The sequence below is a fragment of the Boleophthalmus pectinirostris genome, unplaced genomic scaffold, assembly GCF_026225935.1.
Source record: "Boleophthalmus pectinirostris isolate CB_2022bp ecotype Guang Dong unplaced genomic scaffold, ASM2622593v1 HiC_scaffold_13, whole genome shotgun sequence".
Taxonomy (NCBI): Eukaryota; Metazoa; Chordata; class Actinopteri; order Gobiiformes; family Gobiidae; genus Boleophthalmus; species Boleophthalmus pectinirostris.
The window spans coordinates 12,746,584-12,759,083 of NW_026571036.1; the positions used below are offsets into that span (position 1 = coordinate 12,746,584).

A 12,500-nucleotide genomic window follows, 5' to 3' on the forward strand; every position below is an offset into this window, starting at 1 on the left:
ATGTTTTGTTTTGTTTTGTAGTGCAAAATGGCAGAATAAACTACTAGTAAAATTGTTGTTTCCTCAGACTACCTGGAGTTGTATTTTGTTTCATCTAACATGTTTATCACACAAACCCTGCATATTTAGGCTGTGTTGTGTTCTTAAAACAAACAAACAAATAAACAAAAAATACCTTATGATGTCATGGAGTAATATAGGATGTGCTCCACTGTGTTTTTAAACTTCAAACACCTTCACTAGAGTTTGGTGAATATTTTCAGCCCTGAAATTGCCTATCGCTACTGAACAAAAGATAAAAGGAGCTGTTAACTTGAAAACCTCCACTTCATGACATCATAAGGTGAAACAGAACATTTATAGCTTTGGAGATGAAGACTGACTGATAATAAAAGGTTGTTCAAACATGTCTAAATGAAGCAAAACACAGCCCTGGGTATGGTTTTGATGAGGTAACAACATTATATCAATGGCTTAAAGCTCACAAGAGTCCAATGCCTAATAAATGTCCTTTAATTTTTCTATCTCCATGGGGACAACCAGCTGATGCCACCAGGCTGGGTTACAAGTTAGATCTGTGGAGAGGTAAGCCTAGTCATTTTTTTTTTTTTGTCCTGATTAAAGAAGTTCTCTTGCATAACTTTATTTACAGTATAGGATCTAGGCCCATGTGTTTTTTGTTTTGTTTTGTTTTTTTGGAGTCAAACATCCAGGTCCTATCCAATTTCATGCTACTGGTTTGGTGCTGGTAATATAAATCGTATTGTCAAATTCAAAAGAGCTTCTACCTTCCCTATATGTTTTTCATGGTGTGGTTTCACAGTAACAACATCTGTAAATAATTGAACGGAAGATGGATAGGTTTAATGTTACAGGCATAAAGAAGAATACCTCCATGAAACAAGCAGGTGGCAGAACCTCCACCAGAAAAGTTACATAATGCTGATTTAAACCGTGAACAAAGTCAAATCCAGTTTTGCAATCCATACCTCACCAACCTTATACACCTAGTAAGTCAAAGCAATAAGATGAACAGTGAAGAATCTGGAGAATCTGAAATACTGAATACGTGAATTAAAATGTATTTTGTAATGTATTTCTTCACATGAGCCAGTAAGAGTATTATATTTTGAATACTTTTACTAGATTGAATTATATTGTAGTGAAAAAAAAATACTACATAGTGTTACATTTTGTTAAAAGAAGCTGCACACGCATGCATTGAGCTGTGTTTTATGTATTTTTTTCACTAATAATGTGTAGTACAAAGCCAAAATTACATGATAAAGTACCATCAAGTGTTCCTTTCAACTCAAAAAGTAAATGAATTCTTAATAGACCTTTTTCACACTTATGTTAATGCTTTTCTATGACAAAATATTTGTGGAAATATCTGGCGGATTTTCCACCAGCTTCATAAATCTGCCCCATCACCAAATCTTCATCCAACAAGGTCGACAAAGGACATAATCTGTCCATGAAGAATTTGTCCACAACTATCAAGGTAAATAAGACGAAAAGGCAAACAGTAATATGGCGAGGAGAAAATTCAGTTTGTCGACTGGACAAAAGTTAGTTTGGTTGAAGACGTTTCGCAGCTCATCCAAGCTGCTTCTTCAGTTCTAATCAGAATGCTGGTGGACACTTCCTTATATCTGCAGAGAGAGCTAACTAACTGAAACTAACACACCTACTTGTTTACAGTTTCTGTTAGTTAGTTTGGCCTATTGACCTGTGCAGGGTGTGGGGTCTTATTAGTATAACAATTCAAGGCCATAATGGAACTTCCACACCTCTGGACCTGATCTGGCTACACCTATTGTTCTCTTGTTTGTTTTGATTTAGGTTTGAGGATGGAGTTTTCAATAGGAGATAGATGGTGTCTGAGTCCTCCATTTCTGTTTAGAGAAGGATTCTCTTTCTTAACAAAAATGGCTTCTTTCACTCCCCTCTCAAACCAGTTCTTTTCTCTGGCTAAAATCTGTACCTTGCTGTCCTCAAATGAGTGGCCCATTTAAGTGGAGATGTACAGCAGACTGAGGTCCACTGCTGCTCTCTTGTCTGTGTTGGTACATCCTCTTGTGAAGTAGCTAATTAATAAGTAACTTGTTTAGTCAGACTGATTCTAGAATTAAAATTAAAATTAGATTTCATGATGTAGATTTTAGCATAGACAGAGAGATTTGTGCAGGTTGAATGTTAGAGATGTTCACAGATTAGATGTCTCGTAGTTAAACTGCATAGGTCTCTCTCTGTCTATGCTAATATCTGCACCGTGAAATCGATTTTTAATATTAATTCTAGAATCAGTCTGAGTTAACAAGTTACTTATGTTTTATTCTTGATCGTAAAGTTAGTTTTGCTCAGGAGTAGTTCACCAATGCTCGTCGTTATTCACCTTTACGTTTTCGTCTTTCTTACCTTGATAGTTGTGGATAAATTCTTCATGGACAGAATATGTCCTTTGTCGACCTTGTTGGATGAAGATTTGGTGATGGGGAAGATTTACGAAGCTGGTCAAAAATACGCGAGACATTTCCACAGCTATTTTGCCATAGAAAAGCATTAACCGGAAGTGACATTTATCCTACATCGCTGCACTTTTGGCTGTTGTGAAAAAGGTTTATACCACCAAATGAAAGAGTAACTGTACAGGAATTGACATACACAAAGTTTTCAGAATAGGTGTTTTCAGATCATGTTTCCAGTTACTTCCCAACACTGAAGACGAATGAATACATCTTGTAAAGTGTATACGCTGGAGAGTGATTTTCATTTTAGAAAAGGTGTTATCGAGGGAAAAGACTGAAGACTGTAGAGGTCACACTACGCCAGTAATTCTTTCAATCACAATGGAAACAGAAATTTAAAATAGCCTACATTTTCCAGTTCAAAGCAATGACTTCCAGCTGCAGCTATACTGTACTGCCTATTACCTAAAGCGACAAGCAAATCCTTAAGAAAAACATGACAGTGTATTTCTATTGCTAAAGCGTACCATATTGTGTTTCTGTGTTATTGCTGAAGACAGGAGACCCCCAAAGAGTGTTAAATACAAGAGTTATGCTTTGTTTTGGATCACTTGTAAACTGTGAGGACGGTTTCAATGGAGTGGAGGGGGCAAAGACGAAAAAGTTAATGTAGAGAAATCTGCACAGCTGTATGCCATGTGTCCTCGCAGTAACAGTGGCCTATGTCGTTCCATTGAAAAATAAAAAAGAAAACCGCACACAGACCACCGTCGCGTTAGCACCACTTTCATGTCATAGTTGGATCATATACTGTTTTTTGGCTGTGCATCAAATACTATAAGTCATGTCATAAAACCACTATTCAGCACTGGTTTTATTGGTTCATTGTGAGGATTAAAAATGTATTTGGCATGAATTGTACGCCGTATCGGGGGATTTCACTTGGGACTGGTATAGATCAAGAGGTAATATATTTGGATTTTTGGCCCATAACTCATAAAGATATCTGAAAAAACAAATATAGATGTTGTAGACTAATCCGTGTATCATTCGTTCATTCGTTTTTCAAATAGGAAAACGCAAAAACAACAATTTTCTTCATTATTTGTCTCCAAAACCAAAATTTAAAAAATGGATATCGATTTGTTTTTTCCATTTTTGATTTTGTGTTTAAATGAGTAATGGAAAACCAGGACTGAACCAGGACTAAAACAGGTCTAAACCAGGACTAAACCGGTCTCAGTCCTGATCTGGTCCTGGTCTCAGTCCTGGTCTCAGTCCCGGTCTCAATCCTGGTCTAGTTTCGGTCTCAGTCTCAGTCCTGGTCTCAGTCCCAGTCCTGGTTTAGTCTTGGTATACCTGGTTTAGTCCTGGTTCAGTTCTAGTTTAGACCTGGTTTACACCTGGTTTAGTCCTGTTTTAGTCCTGGTTCAGTCCGTATGTGGCGCAAAAGTCCGGCATTACGGTTTAAGTCAAGGAATCTAGAATGGTTGTTATTCGTTTTTTTGTTTTTTTTTTTTTTTCCCCCCCATTATTCATTTAAACACAAACTTAAAAAATGAAAAAACAAATCATTATCCATTTTGTTCATTTTGGATTTGGAGACAAATAGCGAAGAAAAAAAAACAACGAATGAACGAATGATACACACATTTAGAATAAACAGAAGTAGCGCAATAAGAAGAGGAGTATAGTATGGGACTCAGAGACACCCCTCAAAACATTGTGTGTAGTATTGTCCACCGTTGTAGGGAGTATTATACCGCTGATGTAGGCTAAGATAACAAGGACTGGGCTGGAAGTATGTTTTGCTTTTTTTGTTTTTTTACATGTACAAAACCATTCTATAAATTGCCTTCACCTATTTAGTAATGATCACTTGTTCGCATTTCCAATCAAATATCAAATTTACTGTAGTTTGTATTAGAGTTATAAGAATCTTTGTGATCTGGAATGTACGATGTTTCCTGAAGAGCCAGTCCTGTCTTCATTCTGTCAACTACAGCAGGGTCTGGAACTGAACCTCGGAGCACGAAAATCTGCTGTCCAAGCTTCTAAACACAGCCGTTAATTTGCATCATGTGTTTCTGAAATACATCTCTCTGATTGGTTAATCCACCTGTCAATCACACCCTCTGGAATCATGGAGACAGGATCCAGCTCCAGACCCACTCATCTTTGTAAAATTCTGTCAAAGTATGAGGTTCTGGATGGTCAGATAACAGAATTTGTATCTTTCTATTTATGCTGATTCAAAGAAAGTATTTTAGATTAGAAGTTGATAAAAGTAATAGGTCGACAGGCTATAAGATTAAAGAAAACATCTTATTTTAGAAAAGGAATTGTCTGGGGGGAAGACTGAATGCTGGTCCTGCCAAACCAATATATTTTTATAAGTCACAAAGGAAACTGGATACATACTGTAACATAAAATACAGACATTTGTTCTCATCATCATCATTCCAGATTTAAGCCCTGTATCTGGGTCAAGACTATCGGCCTGGAAAGATTAGTCTATACTGTGCGTGTTTTGGCCTGGCGACACCATGAGATATGAAACAGGGATCTTCTTTAGGTTACCAGGGTGAATTGTAAACTTCTCCATTCTTGTCCGCGATTGGCTGAAGTCTCCAGAGTGCATTTGTATTACAGTGAGGTCATAGTTAATGGTGTAATTCTCCCCAAAGGACCAGACTTTCTGCTGACTCAAGGAAGTGAGGTCAGCCACACTAAAAAAAATGTTTATTTATATTCAAGGTTGGGCTTTGTAATTCAAATATAATTGTGTTTCAGTATATTTATTTAGTGACGAAAGAGCGCTGGATAGCATACTCGTGGTGCTGTCTCTAACTTTTCATGATTTGGTCAATTTACGAAAGATAATGGATCAGGGAGGTTCCAAAGCAAAACACAACGCTCCTCTACAAATGAAGTTGCTATTATGTGTGGTGTGTGTGGTCCAGGGTTGTTTAATATGAAAGAAGTCCAAATGACCCCTCAAAATTAAAGCTATTCGAGTGGTAGAACAATGATCTAATTAGAGTTAGTAATAGTCAACCTAGACGCTAAAAAACACGCAACTAATCATGTTTCAAGGGGCCATTATATTGTGCTATATTCTGATCTATGTTATAATGTTGTTTCCTCATCAAAAACGTACTTGGAGTTGTGTTTTGTTTCATTCACACATGTTTAACACACAAAGTTCTTCTCTCACTGAAGGCACTCTGTTCTACTTTGAGATGTCATGTGGTAATACAGGTGCTGTATTACAAGTGCGCCACTGTGTTTTTAAACTCCATACACCTTCACTAGAATCATTTCGATGATTACAGCCCTGAAATTGCTGATCTCTACTGAACAAAAGGTAAAAAGTAGCTGTTACCTTGAAAAGTACTGCTTCATGGCATCACAAGGGGGAACAGAGCATTTTGAGCTTTGGAAAGGGTTACTCCATGGCAAACTCAGGCCTGCGGGCAAATTTGTCCGGCGGTATAACTATATTTGACCTGGGGGATCATGTCAAATATGTATTAGAGCTGCCCACCGGCTACAGATAGGGTATAAAGACATTATTTATTTAAAATTTTGTTGTTATTTTATATGTTTGTTCTGGATTCAATGTTTAAGCAAAAGTATTATTAAACATTTATTTTAATAAGAAAAGGTTTAACATTACATATATCTAAAGAAGAGAAAACATGCAGATGTTGTTGAAATTTTTCAATAAATATTTAGTTTGGCCCACAACTTAGTCCCAGTTTTTAATTTTGGCCCTCTGTGAATTTGAGTTTGACACCCCTGGGTTACGCAAACATGTGTGAATGAAACAAACCATAACTCCAGGTATGTCTTTGAGGCTTAAAACTCACAAGAGTCAATTTTGCATAATATGAGACCTTAAGTGGTCAGATAGTTGTGGATTAAACAAATTATTTCAACATTAAACTGTTTAATGAATCCAGTTTGTATTTATAATAAGCTAAATCATTACTAACATTGTGTAAAAATAATCATACTTTATTTTAATTTTGGCAGTAGTCACTCTTTCCACCACTGACCAATACAAAAACTACATTTAAAATTCAGACTATTCATGGATTTCAGCTTCTTGCTTTATGTAACATTTTGAAAACCTATTCAAAAGATACAATCATTTGTTTTGAGCTGAATCCTTGTATATTGAATCCGTGTATCATTCGTTCATTCGTTTTTCAATATAAAACCAAAAATAAGAAAACGAAAAAACAACAGTTTTCTTCGCTATTTGTCTCCAAAACCAAAATGAAAAAACGGATAACGATTCGTTTTTTCAGTTTTCGATTTTGTGTTTAAATGAAGAATGGAAAAAACGGATAACGGCCGTTTCCCGTTTACGTGACTTCCGTGACTGCGATGCCAAACTTTTGCACCGGGTGAACGGACTGATCCAGGTCCGAGACCAGACCGGGACCAGAGCGGGACCAGACCAGGACCAGAGCGGGACCAGACCAGGACCAGAGCGGGACTGGGGCGGACTCCAAGCTTTGACTCTGAGCCTCCGCGGGGTCCAAGCCTCAGCTTCGAGCTCCGGCCCTGCCGTGGGCTCTGAGCCTCCGGTCTGGTCTCGGTCTTGTCTCGGTCTTGTCTCTGTCTCAGGCCCGCTCTGGTCCCGGTCTGATCCCGGACCTGGTCCATTTGAACCGAAAGCTCTTAGTTCGGTTCGTTTTCGTTGGTGTGAAAGCGTCAGTTGGATGCTTTGCACCACCTCGGAACCAGCCGCGGTTCTGGAGCAGCCCGTCCGGACCAGCGCGGAGACGACGACACGGAACCGCTCGGACCGCTGGTCTCGGTCTCAGTTCCGCTCTGATCCCGCTCTGGTCCCGGTCTCAGTCCCGCTCTGGTCCCGGTCTGGTCTCGGACCTGGATCAGTCCTGGTTCAGTCCGTACCCGGTGCAAAAGTTCGGCATCGCAGTCACGGAAGTCACGTAAACGGGAAACGGCCGTTATCCGTTTTTTCCATTCTTCATTTAAACACAAAATCGAAAACTGAAAAAACGAATCATTATCCGTTTTTTCATTTTGGTTTTGGAGACAAATAACGAAGAAAACTGTTGTTTTTTCGTTTTCTTATTTTTGGTTTTATGGCAATTTCTCAATATTCTGAAATCCATGGATAAACTAATTTGGGTCCCAGTTTGAAAATATGGCAACTATCCTGAAGCAAAAGTCTCAGAACTAAAAGGAAACATGACTGACCTACAGCAAATTTAAGTTAAAGGTGCACTGTGTAACTTTCACCTTGGAGATGTTGTTGCTTTGCTTGGAATTTCTCACAGTATGATATCCAGTTTATCTATTTCCATGGAGACAAGCACCGAGTTGATTTACAGGTCAGATTTGTGGAGAGGTGGGCCCATTTACAGAAGAACGCATATTACAGGTATTATTTTATTGTAAAAACATCTACAGTACAATACATACATAATACTACAAAATAACCAATTCCAGGGAAAGTAATCTCCATGGACACTGCCGGGTTATGGACTTGTACCAGAAAAGTTACACTGTGCACCTTTAACTGGATTTCTTTCTTGCATCCTTGAGTCCTTGCATCCTTGGTTCCTTGCTGCTTTGTTCCTTCTTGTTAGCACTAGATTAAACTTTACAACATGTTGAAGGTGGATAAACCTGTTGAGTAGATAGAATAATATACGGTTCTTCTGCACTAGCTTCTGTACACTGGAGCTGGTGGATTTATGATGCCAGTGGTCGGAGGTGCCGGAGAAGGGGGACATTAGCTAACACCGGCACAGTGGAGACATGAGCTCAGAGCAGCACATTACAGAGGCAGCTGGAAAAACAGACTCAGGTACTGCTTATTTTTCTCTGTGTGGTTGTGTGTGGATGGGAGTAGCACCTGGTACTAGAGAGGAGTGAGTCAGCAAGTACACAGAAAGGTTAGAATGTGGTCTAGAGACGGTTTTCCTGCTACGATAGGAGCACATAAGAACCTCTTGTTTCTCATCTACCAAATCATATTCTGTGTAATAAAAAAAGGGAAAAATAAAAATCAAGCCTGGTCACAATAACAAATTTTGAACTGTGTTATATTGCAGTAATTATTGTGACCTACAGGCCTAAGTACCATTTATTTTAATGGAGAGAAGCTGTTCATTTGAACATTTGACTTTATTTGAGTTGATTCAACTTGAAAAGTAAAATGATCTACCAATGAAGTAAGCGTGTTTTTCTTATTTCAAGCAACATTAGATTTTGTTTTTTATTTTAAGTGCAAAAAGTTTTTTTTTTTTCTTATTTTAAGTGTAACCAGATGTATTTTCAAGTACAAAAAGTCTTGTTCTATTCAGAGATAATTTTACTTGTCAAGTGAAATTTACTCAAATCATGATAAAACTTGGTTAGATTTTTTATTTTATTTTTTTGCAGTGGATGTCCTTGCTTCCTCACATCCTTGTGTCCTTTGTCCTTTTGTCCTTGTGTCCCTGCATTCTTCCTTGTGTCCATATAACCAACGCCCCCCTTTTATAATGTGTGATTCAACTTCTGTTATCTTAAAATCAGCTTATTTAACCATTTATTTTCCTCATAAAACCAGAATGTATTATACCATAAAGATAAGCTTTATTTATTCAAATCAGTGCATTACTCTTCTATAAAATCAGAATATAATCATGTTTTGCAGTAATGAGATAATGACAAGCTATTCTCTCTGTTTCTTAGTGTCTCCAATAACCTTTGTCTCTGAACGTTATAATTTGTGTGCACTCTGTTCTCAGTACCGTACTCACCACAGACCTGCACACTGACAAAAGAGTCCTTCACCATCGCTGCATCTAACCAGGCCAAACTAAACGATGACAAAGTGTAATGTGACCAGCTCCACCTGTGTCTTTCGTGGGAATATTTTTAATGATCTGAAATGATTATGTAAAGTAAAAACGTTTCAAAACAATAATTACACTCCAAAAATCTCCCCCAGCCCTGGAGACAGTTACAGGACAAAATGAGCCAGTGGTCTGTGCCAGTCCAAACTGTGGTTAGTCGACCCACTCTCTCACATTACTCACACATATGACTTTAGCAAACACACATCTCGGGGTTTAAGCCCTGTAATCTGCTGTGTGGGGATGTTGCTAAATAAATCTCGCCAGTGCCAGTGTAAATTATATAGGCCCTGCTCTAATCCTAAACACCACCCTAAGACCAAACGTGCATTGTCTTAAGGGTTTATTTGGACCTCATTCACGGAGAGCTACTCTGAGTCCATAATACTGTAATACATTTCAATAATAATAATAATTTCATATATATATTATAACATAATATAATTTCATGACAAGAATTATTGAATGCTCCTTGTGTCCTTGCATCCTTGTTTACTTATGTCCTTGCATCTACGTGTCCTTTCATCCTTGTGTCCTTGCTTCATTGTGCCATTGCATCCTTAAGTCCTTGCTTATTTTTGTCCTTGCTTCCTTGTATCCTTGAGTTCTTGCATCCTTGTGTTCTTTCATCCTTGTGTCTTTGCTTCCTTGTGTCCTTGCTTTCTTCTGTCCTTGCCTCCTTGCATCCTTGCATCCTTTCCTCCATCTGTCCTTGATTCCTTATGTCCTTTCATCCTCGTGTCCTTGCATCCTTTAGTCCTTGCTTCCTTCTGGTTTTGCCTCCTTCCGTCCTTTCATCCTTGTGTCCTTGATTCCTTATGTGCTTTCATCGTTGTCCTTCTTTCCATTGTATCCTTGCTTCCTTGTGTCATTGCCTCCTTTAGTCCTTGCTTCCTTCTGTCCTTACCTCCTTAAATTCTTGGCTCCTTCTGTCCTTGATTCCTTGCATCCTTGCTTCAAAAAAGTGACGGAAAGAGAAATTAACAAAACAAATGCTATAAGTTTAAGGCAACTTTAAACAATTTTCACATATATAAAAATTCAAACTATCCATACGCATCTGTAATCTGGAGTTGTGTGCACCGAAGTGAAAATCAAATAACCACTGACTGAGAGTTTAATTTGAATTTAAATAAATAAAGCCTGGAGTGCATAATTTTAAAATTATGTTTTATTACTTAATTATGTTTTAGTACTTAACAGTGTAATAAGATCTTAAATTGAAGTTTCAGTCCACTCTAATTAAAATAAATTGTGAGTAAGGAATGCTACAACCTGTACTTTGTTTCTTCTGTCAGTCAATCACATGTAATCACCTGCTATCATTGTCGCTCCACTCCCTCTATAGTCATTCCGATAAACAAACAACTAGTACACTGTATCTCCTCCTCCACCTCAGCTGCAGAATCCTCATCCTCCTCAGCCTCTTCATCTCCCACCCTTCACCTCCACCACTATCTACAGCTCGGGGTAGTTGTATCTCTCTGGCTTAACTTTTGCTTTCTCCCATGGGTGTCATATGTGGTCCCTCTTTACATGGCGGCGTCGTGGGTGAGTTTGGGGTCTGTGACAGTGATTTATGGGCCACATGTTGAAACAGTTTGGGTCGGACTCCAGGAGGTCGTTCCCACTCCTGTCAGAGGCAGAGACGCACAGGAACTGACACTATAGGAGGAATAAAGCAGATGAAAGAGCCAAATATATCACAGATTATAGAATTTGTTCTCACTTGAATGCCAAAAGTGAAAGAAACAATTATATCTAACCATCACAAAAGTTCTGTACTACATTTTTCTTATGTGACTGAGCAAAATTCACCCCAGTGTAGATATAAGCCAGATTTTTTTAAACGTAAAAAACAGAACTAGTTAATTTTAAACTGTTTCCAGTGATGCAAAGTTATTCCCCACTTACCTTATGCACACTGAGTATCCAAATTATTCACCACAATGAATAATAAGTGCTTTAGAAAGCAGTTAAGTTCACAACAACTAGCATACTAACACGTGATTCCTGATTATCGGACAATAAAATGCTACATCATAACCCAGACAGCAAGCAGCAATATTATATTACCTTATTTTCTGGACTATAGAGCGCACCTGAATATAAGCCGCATCAACAAAATTTTAACAAAATGTTTAAATTGTACATATATAGGCTGCACCTGAATATAAGCCACAGGTGTCCACGTCTTTAAGAACTTTTTTAAGTTAGGCCTTCTGCTTTTATCGCCTCTGAAAGCTTTTGACGTTTTTTTTTTTCATTGAGTCAGACATCGTCAAAATCTCACCATCGACTCAGCAATGCCAAGCTCACGTGCAGCAGCTGTTTCCTTCTTCGACATCCACATCAGTTGCTGTTAAAAAAAGCTGTATCATCTGCATTTCTTTGTGTATTTTCCATGAGGAGGGCGTGTGTATGAAGCGCAAAATAACTGTTCAAAACACAATCGAACAAGCATCACCCCCGTCTCTCCCACATTCTATGGCACATGTCTCCTGCAGAAAAGAGCCTCTGTTCTGTTTGTATCATGTCAGTGTCTTGGAGGATTTCAGCAGATTTCAGACTCTCTCAGGAGTGGGGCTAGTTCTCTCAATCAGGTATGAGTGGATGTCCGGCTACTGAAGTTTGAAACATTTTTTCTCATCATTTACGCATACGGGTAAGACGAATCCCCCTCACTAATGTTTATTTAGCATCATAACTTACTTAAACACACGGCGATAAACTATTTGAGTGTGCTGACATTTTCGCTGGCTAGTGTAGCAACTTCATGTTAACCCTAGATCCATGTGTTAACTGCACAGACAGCAGTGTGACTTTCTGCACTCAGGCTGCGAGTATCTGCTGTGTTGCCAAACCATAGACCGTAAATACGAATGGACAATGTGCCAAACAAAGAATCCGTCCACATATTAGCAACATCGTTTTATTAGTCGCAGGCAAAGTGTGAGAAAAAAGTAATGGCTTATAGTCTGGAATTTACGGGATGTGTACTAGGGCAAGGCAAATTTGTTCAAATACATGGAAAGAAGAAATCAGGTACATTGCATATTTGTGTTATATTACAGCTAGGTCTACACTATAATTTCCAAGGGTACCCAAATTCAGTTTTCAGTTTGTGTAAAATCTACACAAG

General features: G+C 38.4%; 1 protein-coding gene across 1 annotated transcript in view; it reads left to right on the forward strand.

Annotated features, from left to right (window-relative positions):
• LOC110156746 (adenylate kinase 7-like) overlaps nt 1–8,321 on the forward strand; it is a 28,690-nt gene extending 20,369 nt beyond the window's left edge. The window contains exon 18 of the mRNA XM_055149773.1: nt 8,183–8,321. The gene's annotated coding sequence lies outside the window, so the exon portion shown is untranslated. The remainder of the gene's footprint in view (nt 1–8,182) is intronic.
• The last annotated feature ends 4,179 nt before the right edge of the window (nt 8,322–12,500 follow it).